Raw genomic sequence first — 27,898 nt, 5'->3', positions numbered from 1 at the left:
AGCCTAAGTAATGTGATATAATACATCATTGGATTGGACTAACATGTATGTACAAGTACTAACCACTTATGTTGACAATGCATTTTCCAAGACATCCCCAGTATCCCATAGGAAGAGACCGATTAGCCACAGCTCTACAGGGGCCGAGAACAGGGAGGCGGGGGAAAAAGAGGAAAAGACGTGGAGTGAAGGGGGAACACCTAGACCAGGTTCTAGATCCCCAGAGTGGGCTAGAAGACCCCAGTAGGTGCAGCAACTCCACAAAGGGCACCTCCAAATGAAAACACATCCACCCCTCACAAAGGGGACAGACCAAAGTCAGTTACAATAAGCTGGCTGGTCGTCTCACCCAGCCACTGGAATGTAGAGAAAAAAAAAATAAAGTAAAATTAATCATAAACTTGTACTATGTGGGGGAGACCTGATATTATTTAAACATTGTGAGAATCTCAAAACAAACAAACATACCCCAAGACTTGACTTATGATATCTGGGACCACAGATTTCAAAACAGATCGATATTGTCGATCCAGGAGTGTTATTAAGGGGAGTATAGCTTCCCTAAGCAGTGTCCAATATAAGTAGTCTAGAAGCATAAAAATAAGAAAGGGAAACTTGAATGAATACATAAACTATTCATGATCCCAAGGTATGAAGCAATGAAAATGTCTCCTCAACGAATGCAAAAGTGCTTACCAAGCAGACTACAGTCCTCAGCGTGATATGTGGGAACGCTGTGAGCAAGTGTAGATAGTGGGGATTGAGTTGTTTAAATAACGCTGTTCTTAATGGTAGCGAACCTGTTATTGGTTTGTCACAATGAATGGGCGGTAGGAGGAGGGACATTCAACGATCGGTAATGTGTGCCGATCCTGGACATGCCCCCGGCTGTCCAGGATCGTGTTGTTAAATTCACTGGACACCAGGTGGTCTTTGAGGGATCTTGCTCTTTTAAAAGTAAATGATGGATTTTTGCTTACATATGGGCCTATTGTTGGATCCATAGAAAGGACATGCCAATATTTGCTGTAATTTTTTTTTGAAAGTTTCATGTTGGTTGCTAAACCTCATTATGATGGAAATCAGATTTTTTTTTAGTATTTTTAGAGGAAGGATTGTATAACAAGTCATTTCTTGTTTTCAATAGTGCTCTATTGTAGGCCTTCTTAAGACACGATTTGGAGTAGCCACATAAAAGTAGTCTTTCCCTGAGTCGATCAGCCCCCTTCTTGAAAACTACATTGTCTGTACAATTCCTATGTATCCTTAAATATTGGCTGAAGGGGATAGACTTAATTAAAGCTGTAGGGTGAAAGCTACTAGCATGCAGTATAGTATTGCCGGCCGTCGGCTTCCTATACAAGCTGCTGCTAATGCGACCTACATCATCCTTATGAATAGTGACATCCAAAAAAGTTATTGAGGATCTGTTGGAGGTCATTGTAAAGGTTAGATTGAAGTTGTTTATATTGAGGTGCTTCAAGAACAGTTCTAATTGGTCTTGAGGGCCATCCCATATAAGGAAGACATCATCAATGAATCTAAGCCAGAGACACGTTTTTCATGATGGGGGCCAAGGCCTCAGACTGATTAATCATACACTCTCACTCCCCCAGGTACAGCTTGGCATACGATGGGGCACAAGAAGACCCCATCGCAACCCCCTGCACCTGGAGGAAATGGGAGCCATTGAAGGTGAAATGATTGCGTTGGAGAATATAGTCGAGGGAACCTAACAAGAACTTGCTCATCTTTGGATCAAACCTGTCATCCTGACATGTCGAATACAGCTGAGGCCCTTGTTGTGGGGTATTGAGCTGTATAGGGCCTTTATGTCAATGGCCACCAAGATCGACGTGGAGGAAATACACAATCCATCCAAGACTTGTAATAGGTGGAGGGTGTTTCGCAGGTAACTGAGAAGGTTCACCACGTATGGGAGCAGATGCCCATCAACAAAGGTGCTGAGATTTTCTGTTAGTGAGCCATTCCCAGGTACAATGGGTCTACCAGGGAGACGTTTGATGCATTTGTGCAACTTGGGCAGGGCATAAAATGTAGGAATTTTAGGTTGTTTTGTTCTAATGAACTCCCATTCAGATTTAGTAATGATAAGGCAGAATCCACCAAGGAATAAAATTCCTGGTTGAATTTGGCAATTTTATTTGCATTCATTCTACAATACCATTTTTTATTTTCCAGGATTTTCATACACATATCAATGTACTGTGTATTATCCATGATAACAATGTTGCCCCCCTTATCGGAGGGCTTTATTGTTATATCTGGGTGGTCTTTGAGTGCTTTCAAGGCTGATCTCTTTCAATCGACATATTGTCATAGTCAGATTGATTGATTTTAATTTTACAAAGCTCATTATCTACCAGTTTGACAAATGCTAGAACTTGAGTTAGTGTTTAGTGGCGGGAATTTATGCAATTTCTTTTTGAACTTGGGCATGGGGAGGTTCTGTATTGTCAAAACTACCCAATAGATGTTCCAAATCGATCTGGTCAATCAAGTCGGGAGGTTAATTCTCCTCCAAGAGACTGACCAGTGTGTCTAAGGCCTTAAGTTCTTGAGATTCAAAGTTAGGTTGGGAGGGTGTTTCCTTGGAATACATTCTTTCAGAATTAACTTACAAGCAAATAATTGGAGATCTTTGATAGCCTAAAATTTGATAATATTCTGGTTAGGGCAAAAACTCAATCCTCGTGAGAGGATTTTACATTCCAGGTCAGAAAGTGCATAGGTGGATAAATTAACCACATTCAGATCCTGAGTAGGCATTTCCAATTGGGATATGGATTTACCTACCAGATCTCTATTTCATTGTGAGTCAACGGTGTTGGATCCAATTGCTCCACTTTCATCTTGTGTTGCTGTGGATGATAGTGCTTTGGTACCTGGAGTGGATAATCTGGGAAAAAGTGAGTTGGCCTCCGAATGAGATAGTGTAAATACAGTGCTCCTATTCAATGGGTTGTTACCTTGCGTAGCTAGTGTACCGTGAGGGTGAGCCATAGTATTGTGCATTTCGGTGATACTTTTTTTGGATGTTTCCCATTGGAGCCACTTCCATTCAAACCTTGTTTAGATTTTCTAGATCTATGAGGTACAGACTGCCCCCTAAAAGAGAAAGAAGACACCGACAAGGCGTCTGACAATTGAAAGGCTTGGTTTTAAAATTAGATTTGGATTTAATTTAACTATTTTTCCAGTTATAAGCTTTGTGTTCAGAGAAGGCTGTTTGATCCCTCAAGAATTTGTTTTCTTTTTTTATCAAAATATTTTTATTAAATTGTTCCAAGTGTGCATTCAACTCATTATCCAACTGCGCAAAGGAAGCAAGGTGTCAATTGTGTATAAAGGGATTCGAGTTCTCTATCAGTTTGTTTGATAATTCTTCTATATTCAAAGTGGTTGCGGGTATACACATATGGGTCAGATTGTAGTATCCTGGTATTCATTCTCCATAGACAGGTGGAAGAGGGGTTTGTTCTGTCTTCTATCGTGATACACACTGGGGAGAGGTCAGACCATGTAGTTGGGAGAATAGAGGAAACCAAAACCTTCTGCAGGTTCCATTGGTTGAGAAGAAAGAGGTCAATGTGGGAGTAAGAGTTATGGCAAGGGGAAAAATGTGTAGTCTCTTTCCTCTGCATGCTGACACCTTCACACGTCATAAAGGTGAAAAGACGGTGAAAGAGTTCAAGGCGGGTTTGCATCCCTTAGGGAGCGAGAAATCTTTATGAAGTACTATGTAATATTGAAGTCTCCGCACCACACCACTGAGCCCTGTTGTATTGCAATGACTTTCTTGTGAAGCTTGCATAAAAAGCGTAGTTGATGGACGTTTAGAGCATATACTGTAATAATGGTGTAAAGAGCGTTGTTGATAGAGCATAAAAAAATAAGATAGCGCCCTTCTGGATCTTTGATACAATCTTGGAGTTGGAAAGAGAGAAGTTGTTGATGGCTACCAAGATGCCCTTTTTTTTGACTGGAGCATTGGCTGTAAATATGTTGGAGAAGTTCTTATTAGTGCAAGTAGGCAGATTAGCTGCTTGGAAGTGAATATCTTGCACACGTAGGATATCACAGTGGGTTTGTGTGGTCAGCTTCCACAGTGATGAACATTTTATCAGGTGACTTAGACCTTTGGCGTTGATGGATATGATATTGATGGTCATAGTGGGGTATGGTCAGTTGAAAGGGATTGTGTAAGCTTTAGGGTTCTCAGAGAAAGATATGTGTGAGGCTTTGGCTAATGCGGTGCTTGAGATGTTAAAGCAGTAGACTTGCAGAAAGGTACCAGTAATGTACTGCTTGATCACGGCAGTAGGCAACCAGAGAGGTTGAGAACTTTAAGGGTAGTTGAGAAAAACTGGATGAAAAGAACAAAGATGGGACTGTTGCCCAAATACAAAACAATAAAAAACAAAAAGAACATTTCCTGAATAACTGGCACTCTTGATGCCAAGAAGGCAGGAATAAAAGTTGGGTTTCAAAAGCCATGTGTGGCTACTCACCGGACATGCAGCAAGCTTGTGGGCATAGCCACGGCTGCTGTTTTAGCAAGGCCGAGATCTGTTGGTGCGTTGAGGTAGTAGTAGTTGAGGTAGTGGGTGAGCCATATGATCCTCACCTGTACTCTGGTCCATGGGAGTGAAGGTGGAGGAGTCAGGGATGATGCCCCATCCTTGAAGGGGGCATAGGCCATCTTGAAGATATGCCACCAATGTGTTTTGTTCCATTGTGTGTGATCATTTGCAGATGCGGTCCATTGGTATTGAGTGTGGTGGTTGCTCAGAGCTTTTTTTATCATGTTGAGTTGCCTGCTATGTTGCAGGGTGTGTTGGGATAAATCTGCAAAAAAGTTGCAACTCCAAGTACATAGTTACATAGTTACATGTAGTTACATAGTTAGTCAGGTTAAAAAAAAGACACAAGTCCATCCAGTTCAATAAAAAAAAATACAATCCCATATACACAATCCTATACCCACAGTTGATCCAGAGGAAGGCAAAAAGCCCCAGCAAAGCATGATCCAATGTGCTATAGCAGGGGCAAAAATATTCTTATCTGTTCCCCCCTCGAGAGGCAATCGAATTTTCCCTGGATCAACTTTAACTATAAATGTCAGTACCCAGTTATATTATGTACATTTAGGAAATAATCCAGGCCTTTCTTAAAGCAATCTACTGAGCTTGCTAGAACCACTTCTGGAGGGAGTCTATTCCACATTTATACAGCTCTTACTGTGAAGAAACCTTTCCGTATTTGGAGATGAAATATTTTTTCCTCTAGATGTAAAGAGTGCCCCCTTGTCCTCTGTGGTGACCTTAAAGTGAATAACTCAACATCAAGTTCACTATATGGACCACTTATGTATTGTATTTGATCATATCCCCTTAATCTCCTCTTCTCATGAGGGAATAGATTCAGTTCCTCTAGTCTTTGCTCTTAGCTAAGCTCCTCCATGCCTCTTACCAGTTTGCCCTTCTCTGCACTTTCTCCAGTTCCCCCATATCCTTTTTGAGAACTGGTGCCCAAAACTGAACTGCATATTTCAGATGAGGTCTTACTGATGATTTGTACAGGGCAAAATGATATCTCATTCTCTGGAGTCCATACCTCTCTTAATACAAGAAAGGACTTCGCTCGCTTTGGAAACTGCAGCTTGGTATTGCATGCTATTATTGAGCTTATGATTTACCAAAACCCCCAGATCCTTATCCACCATTGATTCCCCCAATTGTACTCCCCTAGTATGTATGATGCATGCATATTCTTAGCCCCCAAGTGCATACCTTAACATTTATCAACATTAAACCTAATTTTCCACTTAAAAAAGAAATGGAGCTTTTAATCCCAGACCCTATATCATTCATTTATAAAAGATATTAAAAAGTAAGGGTCCCAACACTGAATCTTGGGGTACACCACTGATAACCTTAGACCATTCAGAGTAAGAGTCATTAACCACTATTCTCTGAATCCTGTCTTTTAGCCAGTTTTTTATCCATTTACAAATTGATCTTTCCAAGCCTATAGACTTTACCTTACACATGAGCCATGTGTGGGGAACTGTGTCAAACGCTTTTGCAAAATCCAAGTATACCACATCCACAGCCATCCCCCTGTCCAAGGTTTTACTTACCTCCTCATAAAAAGAAATCAGGTTTGTTTGACAACTTCTGTCTTTCATGAATCCATGCTGTCTGTTGCTTAAAATACTTTTTTTCCAGCAAGAACTTGTCTATGTGGTCTTTTATTAAATTCTCCAGTATCTTCCCGACTATAGAAGTTATACTAACAGGTCTATAGTTACTTGGCAAAGACTATGATTCCTTTTTAAATATGGGCAACACATTGGCCCTGTGCCAATCCAGTGGTACCATTCCAGTCATTAGCGAGTCCCTAAATATTAGAAACAATGGCCTAAAGAGCTAAATTCTTTTAGGTAGCATTCCTTCATTTTTTTTATTTAAAGTTTATTGAAGAAAAATTTAAATGTATAACATAATAATTGCAGATGCAACTGCTTGTTTGGATAACGGTTCAATAGACGGTAATTACAGACTTACATTTACAGATCACCTGGTTTTAATAGTGACCGGTCAGCAACTGTTATCAAATTTTCCATAGCCAGGTATTAGTTCAATGCTCATATGTATAAACCGGTAGGCTATTTAACTTGCAGTCAAAAAGATAATAAATTCCCTTGTGAACAGGGTTAAAATATGTTCACAGTCTTATTGGATATGGACAAACAGTAGTATCTGCTATTGCCAATTGGGTTTCAAGGAAAGGAGAGTAGAAAGAAGAGAGAAATGTGGAGAGAGATAAAGGAGGAGAGCAGCATTATATATGTCTCAGTCAGTATAAACATCTGTGTGGATATTAAAGAAGTCCCATGAATCATCTCTAAGTTCTTCATTATGTGTATAGTTTACGTGCTCCGTCATATGCTTGGGGGTATTTAAAGGAAAGCTAGGGTTGCCAAGTCTTATGAAGTCTATCGTTGGCCTGAGCTAAAGTCTCCTCCAATTCATAATTGTCCGAAACCTTGCACATCCAGTCTGCAATGGAAGGAACCATTGTGAATTCCAATGTATAGGAATTAAGGCCTTGGGTGGGTGTTTTGATAGAGAGTGCTTATATTTCTTAAATGGAAAATTGGTTATGTGCAGTAAACAGCATGCCATGTTCAGGATAAGTTTGGTTTCCGTTATTTGTTTAATCAAGGTGTTGACTTTGTCCCAATATGGCACAATTAGCAGACAATGCCACCATATATGGGACAGTGTGTCCCTCTCTTTATGGCACCTCCAACATGCTGCGGAAGTCTGTGGGTTCCAACCATGCAACTTGGCCGGAGTGTTGCACCAGTGCGTCATAAGCTTATATGCTGTCTCTTGCATTTTTGTGCTAATGGAGCATTTGTGAGTGAAGATACAAGCATACCTCCATTAGTTGGTGGAGATCTCCATTTGTAACTCCACTGACCATTTCCTCCTGAGTCCATCCGTGCCAGTGGGTTTTGAGTTTTGTAACCATTAGGCATGAGACGATCAGCCCCCGATTTGGTTCACAGCAGAACATGCGAACAGGCAAAAAATTTGTTCTAACATGCGAACACCGTTAAAGTCTATGGGACACGAACGTGAAAAATTAAAAGTGCTAATTTTAAGGGTTAATATGCAAGTTATTTTCATAAAAAGTGTTTGGGGACTTGGGTCCTGCCCCAGGGGACATGTATCAATGCAAAAAAAGGTTTAAAAACGGCCTTTTTTTGGGAGCAGTGATTTTAATAACGCTTAAAGTAAAACAATAAAAGTGAAAGATTCCTTTAAATTTCATACCTGGGGGGTATATAGTATGCCTGTAATGCCTGCAATTTTCCCCTGTTCAGAACAGTCCCTGCACAAAATGACATTTCTAAAGGAAAAAAAAGGCATTTAAAACTACTCGCGGCCAGGGCTGGACTGGGACAAAAATTTGGCCCTGGACTTCACCCAGACTGGCCCACTTTGACAGGTCTCTCCCATGCCGGCTTGCCACCCAAGCCCCCCCCCCCACTAGCTATTAGCCGTTTTACATTATTTCTCTTATAGGCAGTATCAGTGGGGAAGCTAGACATTATTTCACCTGGGACAAAGAATCAGTTTGGCGCCCTCCCCCCAATGGAACAAGATTAGGCAGGAAAGTGAGGCCGCCCTCCTTCCAGATCGTATGATGAGCTTCTAAGTGTTGACTCCTGAGCATCATGTCTGTATTCAGGCGCGCTGCATAACTAGCCAGGGAGAGGAGGTGAGCACTGCGGGGGGGGGACAGAGGACTGGAGGGAGGCAGCGGTCCACTGTCACTGAAATCGGCCCACTGAGCCATCGGCCCACCGGGAAACTCCCTGTAGTCCCAATGGCCAGTACATGCCTGCTCGCGGCTATAATGAATTGTCGGGTCTCGGCAATACCGAGTAAGCAGGCAGTCGGCCACATTTTCCGATGCTACTTCTATAGTTCCATTTACAGCATCCCTGACAGATGAATATCATTCTGCTGCCTGCTGTCAGGGATGCTATACCCAGAAGAACTATAATGGTAGCATCAGGGCTGGATTAACCCCACCGTTTTTAAACAAGTCCTGCCCGCTACCACTCCGGGGCTTCCACAGCCCACCACTGCCCTTTGCCCTTTGTCCGAGAAAACTATTGGTTGCCAGGACCGACCCAGGCAGAGGAGGAGGATGAATCTTTTTCCTCTCTGCTCCGCCTTTGAGTGCCCCACCTTCCAGATTCTGCCCTGAAGTACCGACAATGGAACAAACTGAGGTGAGGAGGATCCATCAGGACTTGGGACTCAGAAAATGTCACTGGTAAGGAAGAGACTGAAGGCACAGACACTGGCAGTGGCAGTGTGTGTGTGTGGCACTGCAGCAGACAGGGAGAGAGGGTGTCCTCTCCTGCAGTGCAATCATTCTCAGTCACACTGTGTGTGAGACACCGAAGCAGCTGAGAAATGGGAGCCCAGACTGCTATGCTGGGATTTGTAATCCCATGGAGGGGAGGGCAATGCTAACCCATACTGGAGAAGGGGAAAGTAAAATACTCAGTGCTGTGAGGGGGCTGCTATGGCTGACCTGACCCCCTTCTAGAAATACTTATTGTCTGGCACACTGGTTTAAAGGGGAACTCTGGGGATTCTGGTGTAAGGGAGGCTCTCTGGGAACCCCGATTTAAGGGGGGAACTGTGATATAAGATGTAACACTATTGACTCTGGTGTAAGGGGGAGTGTTGTGGACTCTGAAGTAAAGGAGGACTCAGATGTGAGGGGGCACTGTGGACACTGTGGCATATGTAGGGGCACATTCACAAATACTTTGATTTCTGAAGAGCAATCCGCAAAACAAATCACTCTTCTCGGAGCATTTTAGAGGTGGTGAGTAGATGTATCACCTCCAAACCACCTGCTTTAACCCCTTGAACTCCACAAAGCACATGGTTGCGGGGCACTTGCAGAGTGCCATCATTCACTTAAATGGGTCACACTCAGTGGGTGATACAACTGCTGAATACAAAAAGGGGTATAATTGAAGCTGCGGCATGTGAACATGCCCAACCACTGCCTCTACAGCTAAAAGGTGGTAGCGGTTGAGGGGTGGAAAAAGAATGGTTCAACCACAAAGTTTTACTGCCCCTCAACCACTATTGTAAACAATTAAATGTTTTAATAATTAAAAAATAAGTGTTTTTTTTTATTTATTTTTTTTTAACATTGATAAGTGTTAAAAAATGTTTCAATACATTTTAAAATGTTTGTTCACATTTATTTATAAGAGTGCGTGTGTGTATATATATATATATATATATATATATATATATATATTTACATATACACATACACACACACACACGTGTTTGAGCTTTTTGGTACACAACCTAATGCAATAGGCTGCGCACACTTATGGCTGGTGTTTAAATATATATGGACCTAACTGTATATATGATATTATGGACAGGGCACTCGAGACAGAGCAGGGGTAGGAAGAGGAGGACTTCCTTTCCTTTCAAGGCCCGCTTTATGCAGACATTCAAGCGTTGCCACAGAACACACAAGAGGAGAGGGAGGAGGGGGAGGAGGAAGAGAATTCTGGAAGTTTTGGAGGCATTGAAGCCGAGGAAGACATATGCATCAAACCTTAAGAGATGGTTTTCTGTCCCCAGAACCCTTGGGAGTAGTACGTGGCTGGGAGAGGGGCATTTCCAAACACTGTAATACTCACTGAACCCGAGGACTCTGCTTCTCATTATTGGTTGGCAACCCTCCTTGACCACCGTTACAAGGGGAATGTCTCAGAACTCATCCCGCCTCCTCAGAGGAAGCAGAGGATGAAATATCTTGATGACACTTGTAGTAATATGACCAAACCAATGTGACTCCATCTTGCCCTCAGAGGGTCATATAGCTTTAATTTAGTCTTAGACTTTATATTCTAGCTTATTCTGTCATTCCAGCTTTGTAACCACATTTTGCAAGAACACACAAGAAAACAGCGTGCCCAAGCATTCATGTTCTATATATAATTGTGGTATGGTCTGGCTTTCCTGTTCCTTGTTCTTTGGGCCATGGGACAGGATGCATGACTTATGAGTCATGGCCAGATAGATGGCCTATTCACTTTTTGTAACCTAATGTTGAATATGTTTTTAGAGATTATAGACTTGTATAACCATATATTGCTGAATTGTTTAATTATACATGATATCATTATATTCCTTTACTGCCTTACCTTATTCCACTCCCCCTCCCCTATTGTGATTGGTAAGCTGAACCAAATATAAGCTGTATACACGTGCAATAAAGTAGGCATTTTTTTTAACTTACTCCTTGTATCTCATGTTCATTTGAAAGTGTCTCACGGTACGGGGGGTCTTTGGTGGTCTGCAATTTTAACTCTTGGGTGGTCTGCCACGTACCTGAAGTACCTTTAAAACCCCATTCAAATGGAGGCACTGCTGAGATAAGGTGATCAACTGTGGTAAGTAATTTTTTTTGTCTTATCTTAACAAATTGTTTTCTTGCCTCAGCTCTGATAAAACCTTAGTCTCTTAAATTTAGTTTAGAAGGGAGGCGGACCATGCCTTATAAGTGGCCTTAGGTATGCCTGTGTCCTTTGGTAGGACTGTTAAGAAGTTTTAATCAGCAGTACTACACTCCTTTTGGGAAGGAAGGAAAAGTGTTGGTATTAATATTGACTCATGGTATTAATTACCACCGAGGCCCACAAACTCTGTCTTGCTCTATTTTCCTTTTCTTGTCTATCGCATAGCATAGAGTCTAAGGTAATGATTAGATTATAGGATAATCTGTTGTGTGAAACACGGACTGTAAGGTAAGGCAGTCCAACTTTCACTGTGATAATGGGTTGGTCACAGGGAAAGTTTCCTCCTCCCCCTAATCTTGGAGAGTTTATGTGGCCAGAGTATGTGGAACAAATTATGAGTTTGTGAATCCCTGGGTGTCTAATTTGGCTGGATGGACAGAGGGTATGCACAGTAGCGATCCATTCCCTCGGGAGGGGGATAATAGTGAATTTCACATGGACATGGTGAAGGGTTTGTGTCTGGGTGATAAGAAAGCTTTCCCAAGGTATTCCAGTGATCCTCAGTGGGACATGGAGTATATGAGGAAGGGAGGTGAGATTTGGTTAAAATATACCCCTTATTGGTTTCAAAGAAATAATAAGAAACAGAAGAAATCCATCACTAAACCAAGTGATGAGGATACTAGAAGAAAACATAAGGCTGAGGCAGATAAAAAGAGATCAGATCCAACCGCTCTTCTCTTCCCTTCCCATTTAACACTAATACTCCACCTTACGCTACCCAGATCTATCTGAGTTTTACAATGGAAAATTATTATTATTCTATTATTATTATTAAGGACAAATGATCAACATTATGCATCTTAATCCCCCAAACAAGATAAAAGTCATGTGAAGTAAAAAACATCTGAAAATTGGTCAATGTGTGTTTGATGCATCAAAGGTAGGCCCGACGCTGCGTTTCATGGACTTCAATCCACTCTTCAGGAGCCAGATGCATCTAAATTCTATAAAAGATGTATAAAAAGCAATATAGTTTCATGGGTCTAACAAAATCAGCAGAAAAAGGGGGAAATTTGGGCATAATGGGACATGCCAAAAAAGGTTACTCACATGATAGCCAAAACTGGGACCGTGCGACAAAACAAAGCCAGGGGTAAGCCATGGAGCCTGGCCCGGGAGCTGAGAGGGGGACCTCAACTAGGAACACCGGACCGCACACACCAACACCCCACAGTGGAGGGGACTTCTATAATGTAGGAGATATATAAAATGCATCTATGATGATACAAGTAACAACCTTTTTTGGCATGGCCCATTATGCCCAAATTTCCCCCTTTTTCTGCTGATTTTGTTAGACCCATGAAAGTATATTGCTTTTTATACATCTTTTATAGAATTTAGATGCATCTGGCTCCTGAAGAGTGGATTGAAGTCCATGAGACGCAGCGTCGGGCCTACCTTTGATGCATCAAACACACATTGACCAATTTTCAGATGTTTTTTACTTCACATGACTTTCATCTTGTTTGGGGGATTAAGATGCATAATTGTACCTACCCATGTCCCATGGTTGTATATACATAGATTTATTGTCTATATGGGATTATTTTATGTCTAATGCATGCAATGCATTTTTATGCCATGTTGATCATTGGTCTTTAATAAACATACATATGTTTGCACCTCTGTGAGTGTGATTGGGCTGCATCATGTGTACCTCATTCAAAGTCCCAACCTCCCCCCCTCTTTTTCTAGATTTGTTAGCAGGGCACCATGCCAAGGACAAGCACAGGCATCCGCTTCTGAGCCACGGGTTGTGCAGGTTTCTGCTTCACAGGCAGTGCAGGCTCCTGTCCAATAACAAGCACAAGTACAGCGGGGGGGGACTGATTCCCAGGTGGCATCGGGACATGGCACCTCTAGTGCACTGGACATATCTGATGCAGGGGATGAGGACTGTGAGACCAAGGCTTTGGGGGAAGCACCCACACCTGCTCATATGATAAAAAGAGCCCAACAGAATGTAAAAAAAGAGAAAGCTGTTAAGGAAGCTAAAACTCCTGATGTGAGCACCCCACCCCATACCAAGAGTGGAACAATATATAACAAACCACAGAAAGCTCCAGAGACACAAGCAGCCCCCACTATAGCAAAATCTGTAGCAGAGTCATCCCCTCATTGTTCGTGTGATGAATCTGACACAGAGACCGGTGAACAGTGCGCTTCTGAGGAGGTCCCCCTCACACCCACAGAATATGACAAGAAGATGAAGGAGGCTAGGATGTTGTACTGAAATCTAAACAGATCATTACTACACTTGTTAAAACTCCACGCAGTGCAAGACGGAGTAATCTTCTCCCTGTCGCCGAGAATGAGGAAACTGCAAGTTTCCCTTTCATAACCATAGGAGATGATATGTTAAAAAAAACGATAGACATAGAGGAGATGAATAGGATAATTAAACATTGCCCCAAACCAGGTGTTTCAACTGGAGGTACATTAGCATACTTAAAAAAGGCTTGTAAAGGCAGGAATTACACACAAGAGGACATGCACTTAATTATTGACAGCATAGTGGGACACACTACAGCTTGGGATTGGGCTAAGGTATCCTCCATTGCAATCATTTCTGCCTCTCATGTAAAGTCTGGTGAGTATCCCTTAAAAAGGGAAGATGGGAGAGAGAAAATGTTGACAGAAGTTGAAGCTGAGTTAAAGATGGTTTTTCAAAATAAATCTTCCCTCCCCACTGCAATAGGCATGTAAGCAAAAGTTAAGTGAGTCAGATTTGGAGTTTTGGAAGAGGTTCATGGAGGTTTGGACACAGGAGGCAGGACTGTTGCTTCGGGATGATATGATTAGTTTGATGATTCACACTTACTTATCCAACCTCAAGCCACAAATGGGTCTAATGGTTAAACAGATGATCTCTGATTGGCCTACTAGTACCCTGGAGGATTTTCAGAGAAAAAAAAACAGAGAAAGATGCAGCAGGTTGTTTTGAAGTGAAAAAAAAAAGTAGTACGTGTTCATTTCCAAGGGGGGCCACAGGATGGCCCACCCCAGGGGAATGATGGACAGTGGGGAAGAAGGGGACTATGGAGAGGATGGGGAAGAGCTAGGGGTAAGGGCAGAGGTTTCTCACATTTCCCCCCTAGCAACCTCAGTAGAGGTCTCGCACATTTCCCTCCAGGTAACATCAGATCTCGCTGTTTCAATTGTGGAGCAGAGGATCATTGGAGAAACCAATGCCCCTATAAGTCCCAGGATCAACCCTACCAGCCCTTACTATCCACACAAAATAAGTTCCAACAGCAATCAAACCAGCCAGCACAAGGACCTAAATACCCCATTCACTGGCCAAGCCAACAGCAGCAATGAAGCTGCCCTGAAGGTGGTATCCCGGCATTCCCTCTTATCTCTCATTCCTATGAGGAACAACTGATCGTGACATTATATTGATACAATTATACATTATCGTGACATTATATTGATAATGAAATTGATTCCATTCTTACCTGATAGTGGTGCTACAAAGTTTACCTTGAGTAAGGATTTTTATAGGGGAGAGATGATGAATGCTGAGCCTTCGGTGGGAATTAATGGGATAGTCACTAAAACTTTTAAAGCCCCGCCCCTCTCGGTGTACCGAGATGCTGATGGACTGACACTGTGCCGCCATGAGTTTCGGATAATTCCAAACTGCCCTGTGAATCTCCTTGGAAGGGACTTAATGGGAAAATTAGGCATTTAACTAGAAATGACAAAAGAGGGGGGCGTTATTACACATTCAAAGAAGTTCCCAATCTGCCCTGTAATGCTAAATATAGAAGTTAAAGCAGATCTTGAGAGAGTGTGGTCAGAAAGCGCACTCGATGTGGGACTCATCTCCTGCACCCCCTACAAAGCCACTTGAAAAGAGGGGGCACAGCCTGTCTATCACAAACAATATCCACTGTCAAAAGAGAAAGAGGAAGGAATTGCACTGATGGTGGAGCACTTTCTTAAAAAGGGAATTCTAAGGGGGGCATGGCTACCGAGCTACTGCATGAATGCTTGAACAGTTAGCTCCATGCCAGTTTCTGGAATCCTAGTGTGCCGAGGTGTTCCCTCAGGACCCTTCTTGCTCCAGCGCACATCTCAAGTGCCCAACATCACACCAGGATTGCCCGCAAGAGGAAAGGTTCCTCCCAGCTACAAAAACTGCCTCAGTTCTTCCCGCTGGTGGCCCGTGGCCTGAACCAAGATAGTGCCGGCGGCGCCTCTCCATCTTCCTCTAGTGGCTCCAGTTCAGTGACTCCAAGCCCAGCATCACAGGGTTGCTCACACGGCCAGTCTCCAGAGGCCTCCACACCATTATCCTACAGCCCAGCCAAATCTAAACCTCGCATGGCACCGGATCTCGACAAGGGAAAGGTGAGCACATGTTAGGAGCCATTAGATGATACCAGGGAACTGGCGGAGACGATTAACTCCTTCCCCACGACCAACCAGCCTGTCTCTGACTCTACATTAAAAGACATGCTTGTTTCCCTCCGTAGCTCCCTCCATGCTGATAGGATAGAGTGTATGAGAGGTTTTAAGACTGACATTAATGAGCTGGGGGAACGAGTGGATCATGTGGAGCATAAAATGGGGGATTTTGCTTCTTCATTCAATTCACTAGTTGATGCTCACAATGACTAAACTGATGAAGTGGCCTGGCTGAAAGCTAAGGTCGCGGACCTTGAAGACAGATCCAGGAGAAACAATATAAAGCTCTGGGGCATCCCTGAATCTATACCACCAGGGCAGCTGCAACAATATGCCCAAGATCTCATGGAAGCCTTCCTGCTTGATCTGTCCATCTCAGACCTAGTGATAGATAGAATTCATTGCTTACCAAAGCCATCTCACCTCTCAGATAACATCCTTAGAGACGTATTGGTGAGAGTGCATTTTTTCCATATAAAGGAGCGTTTCATGTCAGCTTTCCGCAAAAATAAACAACCTCCTGAAAAATATGCCTCCATTCAACTCTTTGCGGATCTTTCGCAATTTACCATGCAGAGACATAAATCCCTACTGCCTATCACAAAGGCTTTGCACAACCATGCCATCATCTACCGCTGGGGATACCCATCCAAGCTGACCGTCACTAAAGACGATCAGACATCAGTGATCAATAACCTGGAAGAAGGACATACTTTACTCAGATATTGGGATATACTCCCTGCCCACACTAGCGAGGCCCCAGCACCTACATCCAAATTGGAAACCCAAGACACCTGGCAAGTGGTGTCTCATAAGAAAAAAAACCTCTAAACGCAGCAGTTGAACACCTTGGATACCAACTCTATCCTAACCTACAAGATTCCTATGGCACTATGAAACATTAAGTAATTCAATTCCCCCCTCCTAGGTTATGTGCAGTAATACTGCCATCAGATTCACATTCGAATCTCCTTTTTTATCCTACTAGCCTAAGCCATGGAACTTGATATGTTTCTACTACTATTGCTTTTGTTTTCTTTTGCTCTTCTCTCTCCTTTTCCTATTAGAGATGGACCATCATTCGCTGAAAAAAGTACTACTCAAACTTCAAGAAGACCTGCAAACTACCAACCAGGACATCATTCAAGATTGGGACGTCCGGACCTCCTGAAGGTATTCCGACTATCATTTTTGATATTTAAAAATGGTGCTAAAAATAGTCTCATTTAATGTACATGGACTAAACCATCCAGCAAAGAGGTCTTCACTATGGTAAGAAGCTCAAAAACTCCATGCTGATGTATTATGTGTACAAGAGTCGCATTTTCTGAACTCAGATCTGCCTCCTTTTAAGCATAAGAACTTGCCCCATATTTACTTAGCCTCTGCCCCCCCCCCCAAAAAAAAGGAGTAATTATCGCTGTTAGAGACAATGTGGCCTTTAAACATAAACTAACCATAGCAGACCCTGAGGGGACGTATCTAATCTTAGTCGATGATCTTAACAATCAAACTTACACAATAGTCAGTCTGTATGCACCCAACTCTCACCATTTGAGATTTCTCAAAAGATTGCTCAACAAAATCTCTGAGATTAGAAAGTGTGCTTTAATCATATGTGGAGATTATAACCTCAAAACAGACTACACCATGGACACTACCATTATATCTAAACGTCCCCTGTCTACACTACAGTATACCCTTCACGCAGAAGATCTCTACGATGTCTGGCGATGTCAACACTCTAATGAACGTGGTTACTCTTTTCACTCCTCCAGGCACAATATTCACGTATTGATATGATTGTTGTATGTTGCAGGCAGTGTCCTCCTCCACCATTGATGACATTTTGTGGTCTGACCACGCTCCTGTCTCTATTACAGTGGTGGAGGAGAATGCTTCTAGTATGACTTATGTATGGAGAGCCAACTCTAGTTTGTTCCTGACACCTACTCATGTGACCTCCTTAACTAACCAACTAAAAGAATATTTTGCATTGAACACTGACTCAGTGTCTGATCCCATGGCACTGTGGTGCACCCATAAGGCCTTTATTAGAGGTATCTTACTACAAACCAGTTCAAGAATTAAAAAACAAAGAACTCTAAAACTTGACCTCCTACTAAAAGATATAAAATCACTAGAAATTCAAAACAAGGTCACTATGAGTACTGTCCTAGCAAACAAACTGATAAGACTCCGCTCTGAGCTTAGACTTATTCTCCTAGAACAGCATGATCAGTTTATTAACTTATTAACCTTCACTCAACAACAACAATGGCAAACAGCCCTCAATACAATGTACAAAGCGTCCAAATGTGTAAAATCATTGGGAACTCTCTAAAAAAATAATCCTAAGATGGTACCTCACGCCATATAGGATGTCTAAATTCTCCCATTTGTTCTGGAGGGGATGTGGAGATGTAGGTAATATTCCCATTTGTTCTGGAGGGGATGTGGAGATGTAGGTAATATTAAACATATCTTTTGGTCTTGTAAACATTTGACCAGCTTTTGGCATAGTATTTTTTGCCTAATCTCCTCCATCACTGGTATTTTTACCCCCCCCCGAACCCTGGATTGGCTCTGTTAAACCTGGGCATTGAGACCTTTCCTTCACACTTCCGCACAGTCGTCACACATATATTTCTAGCAGCCAGATCACTTATAACTAAAAACTGGAAGTCAAATGTGGTACCGAACATATCCGAAACAATTGCCATTATACAAACTCACCACATCTATGAATCCTTACTGGCTAACAAACATGGCTCAAGGAAAAAATGTGACGATCAGTGGAGGATTTGGAGGGTAGGATATCACTAACCTGAAGGTGTACATACATTGACCTAAACCTTTCTGATAACTACCCTAGCATCAGCTGATATTCTCTAAGTACTTGATAACTTGAAAATGCCCATCTCTAATCCTAACTTCATTCCTAACTCCAGCCTAATTCTATTTTAATTCTATTTTAATTTAAATTGTATTTAATTTTATATTGTGTTATTTTATCATATTTCATTTTATTTTATCTATTTCATCTATTTATTGTATGTTATTTCATGTCATTTTACCTGAAACCCATTTCTAATTTAATCTCCCACAACATACGTCAATATCGTTGATTATTCTTATCCTCATATGTTGAACCCAATTGTTCTTGTTACCTGATACATATGGTTACAATATTCCCTGGGACTATTTCTCCCTTGTTGTACCTTCTATACGGTTGTACACTCTGTATATATCTTGGAAAATTTTCAAAAAAAATTAATGTGAAAAAAAGAAAAAAAAGGGGAATTCTAAAAGAGACAGTCTCACTCTTTAGCACACCTATAAATCCAGTGAAAAAGCTGGATGGTATTTATAGGTTTGTACAGGATCTCAGGGCTGTAAACAACTTGGTTACACCCATCGCACCTATAGTGCCTGATGTGCCATCACTTCTAACCTCCATTCCATCCACTGCTGAATATTTTTCTGTGATTAATTTAACAAACACATATTTTTCGGTTCCGGTGGACCAGGAGACACAGCCACTACTTGCATTTTGTTTTAGAAATCGCCAAATGACATGTTGCAGACTGTCCCAGGGTTGTGTGTCCCCAGTAGTCTACTTGGTGGTCCTCCAGGCAACCTTGCAGTCCTGGACTCCCCTCCATGGTTCAGTCTTATTACAGTATGTTGATGATTTATTGTTGTGTAGTCCATGCCAGGTTGCATGCAAAGAGGATGGTGTAGATCTGTTACATTGGTTAGCAGACAATGGCCACAAGGTCTCTAAGAAAAAGCTATAATGGTGTCAGTAAACTGTAGAGTACCTTGGTTTGTGCCTCAGGAGAGAGGAAAATCAGTCACGATAGAGCCACGGCTCTAGTGGGTCTGCCCCACCCACTTACTAAGAAAGATATGCTGTCTTTTCTTGGTATGATTGGTTACTGCTGCCAGTGGATATCTGATTGTTCCTATTATGATAACCTCCTGAGACAAGCCACAAATGTTGACATGCCAGACTGTATAAAATGGAACGATGAAATATGTAATGCTTTTGTGTACCTTAAAACTGCAATGGTTACTGCCCCTGGACTTGGATTACTTGAGTATGGAAAAATGTTTCATTTATTTGCAAGACACAATTGTAAAACAATCGAGGGAGTCCTAGCGCAAGAGCATGGGGTAAACTTCGCCCTATTACATTTTTCGCAAAGGTTGTGCCTATGCTAGTACAGGGCATGCTGGCGTGTCTCCGAGCTTTATCATCCTGTGCAATGGTTGTGGAAATGGCTACGTCATTCACTCTAGGTCATGCAACTACATTACACAATACCCACAATGTTTCCATTCTACTAAAGAACATTCACACTCAACACATGTCAGCTCAGAGGCTGAGCGGCTATGAGGTGATTTTGTTGTCCAACCCAAAACTAGAGATAAAATATGGATCACCCAACTCCAGTCCCACTCCTATCCTGAATGCCTTACTAGGGCTGAAAGGTGAGGAGGATGAGGTAGTGCCTCAGCATGAGTGCATGGACCTCATGCACCAAGACACATCTCCCAGATCTGACATGTCTTCAATCACTCTCCCTAATGCACAAAATGTATTTCTAGACGGTTCTTGTTCAAGACCGAATGACACCACATATAAAGCAGGCTATGTAGTAGTATAGCTGCCTGATGTAATATTAGAAGCAAATCCAGTTCCTTTTCAGTCAGCCCAAGCAGCAGAACTGTCAGCTCTTTGCAGAACGAGATTTAAACATATACACTGATTCCAAATATGCATTCGGTGCTGCACAAGATTTTGGAGTTATCTGGCAAAGGAGGGGTTACATAGCAGCTGATGGTAAATCCATCTCACATTCTACTTTGGTTATAGGTCTTTTGGAGGCAATACAACTTCCAAAATCAATAGCCATCCTACACTGCAGAGCACATACAGGACAGCAGGATAACATTGCTAGGGGAAATGCACTGGCAGATAAAATAGCTAATGAAGTAGCTAACAGATAGGTAGCCACAATACAGATGTCCTCCCTGGCTCCAGAGATGCCCTTTCTAGACCAAACTTTATCTGACCTCCAGATACATGCCACCCTACAGGACATCAAACAATGGAACATATCAAGAGTGCAGAAGAGCCCCGAATCAGGACTAATCTGCCATGAGGGGAAGCCATGCATACCTGTAGCTAGTGCACCTTTATTTATCTCACAATATCATGGTGTAGGACACAGAGGCTGGCAGATGACATGTGAATTACTAGACAAATGATCCTTTTGCAGTAACTTGAAGCTACAGCATTGATATTTCTTATTATTTACACTGGTATGTGCCAGAAACTTCCACCCCGTGCAATTTAGGAGTGTCCTTATTATAACTATATTGTTATATTAAGTACACTATTATTATTGTTCAAATGTTTTCTTGTTATAACTATATTGATACTTAATACTCAGGGCTCCGATACATGATATTTGGCCTTTGGAGCCTTGGATCTACTACTGCTGTAAACATGCCCATCATACATGGTGTTACATCTTGTTTATCGGTGCTGACAACATTAATATTGTACTAAACATCTTTACACCTTGATATATTATTCCAAAACCTTGTGTTATGTAACAATACTTTGCTGTTCTATTATGATCAATAAAATGTATTGGCAAGAGATAAAGTGACCAAATTGAATGATTTTTGTACAATGACATTAAACATGTTATAAATGGAGACATGACATTGTTAAGCAAGTCAATTACACTATTCATTAACATTACACTTATTCTAGTCCATTGCACATTTCCACAGCTACATGCTGCTCTTTTAAATGAGGACTAGTTGAACAGTTGTTTTATTTTACTCCTTGTTATGACATGGTAAAGCTGACCTTAAAGATGATGTTCAGTGAAAAGTTGAACTTACACTAAATAAAATTAACATACAGTGCTTAACATACTCATAATCACAAGTAATTACATTTTTGGACACAGTAGCATCTCAAGGAGAACAATTGTAGGACCCTAATATTTATCTTCAGTGTACTGATGACAAAGATCCTCTTAGCATATGACACCCTTTTTACCATTCCGTCCTAATGACAAATTTGTTTTTGACAGTAAGCAATTCGTACCATGATGTATCTTTATTACCACATGTGTCAGAAATTTGAGGATAAACAATATTCATAAAACAAACGAGTAGAAAAATCTGATTACTGTTGATAAGTAAATATTATAATTAAATCCCTAAAAACAGAGATCATCTGTTAAAGTTTCATTAGCAGCGATCAGTAAATGATTAGATAGAAAAGTATTTCTCAACTCCAGTCCTCAAGGTGTCCCAACAGGTCATGTTTTCAGGCTTTCCATTATTTTGCACAGGTGATTTGATGAGTTTCACTGCCTTAGTAATTATCACAGCCGTTTCATCTGAGGGAAATCCTGAAAACGTGACCTGTTGGGGCGCCTTGAGGACTGGAGTTGAGAAACTTTGACCTAGAAAATAAAACCTAAAACATTGATAGCAAATGTTTCTAAATGTGCCTTATTTTCATTTTTTAATGCTTTTCCATCATGCAATATCATACCCATGATGATTCAGTTTTTATCATTTGCATAACTCATGGCTTCAACCCTAGATTACTTGGTCTGAATGGAGTAGAATGCTTTCTGTTAAACATAATGTAATAAACATTAGTGATGACCTGAACATACCTGAGTTTGGTTCAGGGCATGTCTGGCAAACATGAACAAGTTCAGATGCTGAATCCAAACCCCACACAGGACTGATGGTCCATGTTACTGCTGAACTTGGTCCAGCAAGCATGGTCAGGGATGATATATTTTCTTCACAGCATGGCTCAGCCTTTTTTCCCCATGCCAATTGCTGCTGATAAAGGATGGTGAGCCGTGACAATGCATGCATCAGTGACACAATCCCTGTTTTGTTCCTGCTAGAGAAGGCTCTGCGTGGCATTATGGACAGGGTACTTGAGGTATTGCAGCAGAAGGAAGAGGAGGACTGCCTTTCCTTTCAAGACCTGCTTTATGCAGACACCATTACTGCAACGTCACAGAACACATGAGGAGATGGAGGAGGAGGATTCTGGCAGTTTTGTAGGCATTAAAGCAGAGGAAGACATATACGTCAACCCTTAACACATGCTTTTCCATCCCCAGAACAATTGGGAGCAGTACATGGCTGGGAGGAGGCAGTTCCAGATATTGTAATCCTCAGTGACCCCGAGGAGTCTTCTTCTCATGCCTCTGCAAACTTGCGATGCATGGGCTCCCTCATTCATCAAAGCCTGCAAAAGGACCCAAGAATACGTGGCATTAAGGAGAAGGATCACTATTGGTTGGCAACCCTCATTGACCACTGTTACAATGGAAAAGTCTCGGAACTCATTCCATCCTCACAGAGGGAGCAGAAGTTTCGGTCAAGCAGGGCCAAAATACAGACCCTGCAGACAGGGCAGTGAAGGGGTTAACACTAGAGGCGATCAAAGGGTTAATGTGTTCCCTAGTGTGTGCTCTAACTTAAGGGGGGATGGAACTGTGCAGGGGAGATGACAGATCACTGTTCATACTCTGTATGAACAGACGATCTGTCTGTTCTCCCCTCAGAGAACCGGAAACTGTGAGTTTACACAGATACAGGTTCTCCGTGTGTCAGTGGCGATCGTGGGAGCCTGGCGGTTATTGTGACCACCAGGCACTCGCAACGGCGTGGGGGGGGCGCGCACACGTGTTCCCTCCTAGTGGCCACAGGGCGAAGCGACGTTACATAACATCATTTCGCCCAGCCATGCCATTCTGCCGCAGTACAACTGCAGCGGCTGGTCGGCAAGTGGTTAAGTGGTTAATTGTGGCCTCATCATACAGACTGGCTCCCCAAGCCATTGTTTACAAAATAAAGAAAGCTTGCAGGGAAAATTACATTTTTTTGGCTTTATAAATGTTATTATTGTTGCAGCAGGTTCCATACACAGTACAGATGTGCCACTTTACAGGCAAACTAAGGGGACCCCCAGGCACTATATTTACTCTCTTTCCCACTGGGCACTTATACCCTTTTCGTAACCAGGCCAATTTTCAGTTTTCGGTGCTCACATTTTTAATGACAATTACTCAGTCATGCAACACTGTACCCATATGAAATTTTTGTCCTTTTTTCCACACATATAGAGATTTCTTTTGGTGATATTTAATCACCACTGGGTTTCTTATGTTTTGTGCTACAAATAAAAAAAGACTGAACATTTTGTAAAAAATAAAAAACCTGCATTTTCTTTGTTTCTGTTAAAAAAAATAGCAAATTAGTAATGACCCCTTTTTGGAAAGTAGACCATCCAAGGTATTTAGTAAGACGTATGGTGAGTTTTTAGAAATTGTATTTTTTTCCCATGAGTCTTTGCAAAAAAAGATTTTTCTTTTTTTTAACAAAATTTTCAAACTAACAAGTTATTTCTCTCACGTGGCATATGCATACTTGCAACTACACCCCAAAACTCATTCTGCTACTCCTCCTGAGTATGGCAATACCACATATGTGAGACTTTTTCACAGCTTGGCCACATACAGGGGCCCAACATGCAGGGAGCACGTCATGTGTTCTAGGGACATAAATTACACATTTAATTTCTTGACTACCTATTACACTTTTGAAGGCCCTGGAGCACCAGGACATTGGAAATGCCCAAAAAATGACCCCATTTTGGAAAGCAAACAACCCAACACATAATCTAGGAGGCAAAATGAACATGCCATTTTTTTCCACAAGTTTTTGGAAAATGTGGAAAGAAAATAAAAATCCCATGCCCCCCGATGTCACTTTTGGTGAAACATGTAGGGGGAAGTCTATGTCTGAACTAACCACGCCATCCAAGCTTTTATACAAGTCATGTAAAAGCATCAGAGCAGCGTGTAGAAGGGAGGGAAATTCCCCACCGTGATACGGCCAATCACGGTGGGTACCCACCCACCACCGCAACGCTGGGTGGAGAGAACACAGACTTCCGCAATTTGGCGTCATGTGGCGCCGCATGCGGGACGTGATGACATGACGCCAATGCACTGAGGTCGCAGCCCGCCCCCATCATGGTGTAGGATGGGCAGGGGGTCGTGAACTGGACGTATCGCAACCCCTGAGCCAAGACCAAGAGAAACCAGCAACCACCACCCAAGGATGGATTATTGTGGAGATAAATGGGTGGGTAATTAAAGAAAACAATGGGGATCATAAGGGCAGAAGGAATAGGGAATATTGCACTGAATTAAATCAATATGCATAAAGTGGCCAATGAATAAATAACTAGCTTAAAGAGTAAATAATAATCAAAAATATGGTTTGAATGTAGTTTAATGAAATAGGCTGGTCAGGTCACAGAGAGCGGGTGTCTTCCACCCATGGGTTAAACATGTGAAAAAGGGGGGTTGTGACCTGTCCATACCAATATACCAATGTTTACGCAATGACAGGTCTCCATCCCTAATACTCTAAGAACAAAAGGAAGGAATTGGAACGGGACTTTGCATGAGGCATGTCAAAGGGTTGATATAAGCTTATTGATCAAAATCAAATTAAATTAATCTAAACCAATATTTAATCTATGATCCATGATGTTGAAATTGTATAAATAAACAATACTTAAAAACTGAATAGCGTAATCACCAGGATTTACATAATAATATTCATATAATTAATATAATTAATCATTGGACATGATAAAGCAGATAAAACAATCAAACAGTAAACATAATTGATACAACTGGTACAAGATCAATACAAATAGAATTATCATAAAATATATGAGTTTGTTTAGGCATCCATAAGTTGGTAACTCAATGCGTTTCTTGGCTTTCAACCAATCATCAGGAGTCAGATGCATAATGACTATAAAATAGGATAATGACACATCTATTAATATACAGAATCCTCTACATAGGTAAAGAGGAAACGTCAGTTTCAATGGTACTCACTAATCTCCATAGGTTGATAGCAACCACTAGGGTGGGATTTATCGGTGGTCTGGGTTAACACAGTCTCACCCGGTCTCCCACTTTTTCACATGTTTAACCCATGGGTGGAAGACACCCGCTCTCTGTGACCTGACCAGCCTATTTCATTAATCTACATTCAAACCATCTTTTTGATTATTATTTACTCTTTAAGCTAGTTATTTATTCATTGGCCACTTTATGCATATTGATTTAATTCAGTGCAATATTCCCCATTCCTTCTGCCCTTATGATCCCCATTGTTTTCTTTAATTACCCACTCATTTATCTCCACAATAATCCATCCTTGGGTGGTGGTTGCTGGTTTCTCTTGGTCTTGGCTCAGGGGTTGCGATGCGTCCAGTTTGCGACCCCCTGCCCATCATACCCCATAATGGGGGAGGGCTGAGACCTCAGCGCATCGGCGTCATGTCATCACGTCCCACATGTGGCGCCACATGACGCTGAATTGCGGAAGTCTGTGTTCTCTCCACCCAGCGTTGTGGGTTCTCTCCACCCAGCGTTGTGGCGGCGGGCGGACGGGTACCCGCTGTGATTTGCCGTATCACGGCGGGGAATTTCCCTCCCTCCTGCACGCCGCTCTGACACTTTTACATGACATTGGAGTGAACACACCCCCTACCCAGGGTACTTAGGGGCGGCCTTTGGCCGGTTCGCTCCATGCATCGACGCAGTGGGGAAGCGATCAGTCTGCGCCACACTACAGGTAACCACCTCTACATCCAATTTCTCTTCACTTTCACCCATGTGATTTAATTTCTGTTGCAACCCATATGATGCACACTCAGTTCACTTTTTTGTATTTTGGCATTTTTACTTCATACACATACTTTATTTTTCATTTTTCACTTGCCCTCAGCAAACACTCACACATGTTCATCCTTCGGTGTGTACCCTTGGATGTTACACTCATTCCCATACATTCACATCTAATCACTTCCTCCCTTTCTATCCCCACTTAGTTTTTCACACTTTTCTTCTACAGTATCTGATGTGGTCCTGCGACTTGGTTGCCTACTCCCACGTGGCTGTGTGTTGGGATGCTCCGATACCACTGACGGACGTTTTTCCTTGGGCTTTTTTTTGGGGATGTTCTCTGCCTCAACCCCAGGTGAGACTGTGTTAACCCAGACCACTGAGAAATCCCACTCTAGTGGTTGCTATCAACCTATGGAAATTAGTGAGTACCATTGAAACTGATGTTTCCTCTTTACCTATTTTTCACCTATGTAGAGGATTCTGTATATTAATAGATGTCTCATTCTATTTTATAGTCATTATGCATCTGACTCCTGATAATTGGTTGAAAGCCAAGAAACGCGTTGCGTTACCAACTTATGGATGCCCAAACAAACTCATATATTTTATGATGTACTAGTTGTATCAATTATGTTTACTGTTTGATTGTTTTGTATCTGCTTTATCATGTCCAATGATTGATTATATTAAATAATCTTATATGAATATTATTATGTAAATCCTAGTGATTACGCTATTCAGTTTTTAAGTATTGTTTATTTATATAATTTCAACATCATGGATCATAGATTAAATATTGGTTTAGATGAATTTAATTTGATTTTGATCAATAAGCTTATATCAACCCTTTGACATGCCTCACGCAAAGTCCCGTTCCAATTCCTTCCTTTTGCTCTTTTTCTTCCTTATTTGGTCACGTCTGAGGAACACTGGGGGCTTGTTTGGCCAGCCATTCTACCATCCTTCCAGTTTAACTACTGAGGGATTCGTTTTAAGGGTCATTTTCCGAACGCTTGTCTAAACTCCTATAACGTGGAAACCCTAAAATCTACCCTAAATTGTTATTTTTGGCAGGGTGAGAGGGCCAAGTGTGCTTTTAGCAAGTTAATTAAAACAAGGAAAGCTGGAGGGACTGGTCATGTCTTACTTTGTGACTACTACTTGGACACAATCTTAACACACTTGAATGCTTGGTTCTCCCCAATGCCATCTACCTTATGGGCTGAATTAAAAGCCACCAAGTTCCAGAGAATAATTTATATAAATTACCTACTAATCTATTACCATGTTCCTCACAAGCATATCCTTTTTTCCCTTCCATAACAGCTTCACTACAGGCTTGGAAATCACTACTAGATTTACGCCCTGGACATAATAAGCTGACCCCTATCTCTTTCTCCCTCTCTATTCTTTCACTTGTCTTACTTGTCCTCAATCTCACACATTGGATCTCTCAAGGAATTCACATATTGGAAGATCTGTTGGCCCTGCCCTCAAAAAATTTAGATCACTGCAACTGGAGTATGGTATC

This window comes from Aquarana catesbeiana, linkage group LG05, assembly GCF_042186555.1.
Source record: "Aquarana catesbeiana isolate 2022-GZ linkage group LG05, ASM4218655v1, whole genome shotgun sequence".
In the NCBI taxonomy this organism is placed as follows: domain Eukaryota; kingdom Metazoa; phylum Chordata; class Amphibia; order Anura; family Ranidae; genus Aquarana; species Aquarana catesbeiana.
This window is presented reverse-complemented; position numbering follows the sequence as displayed.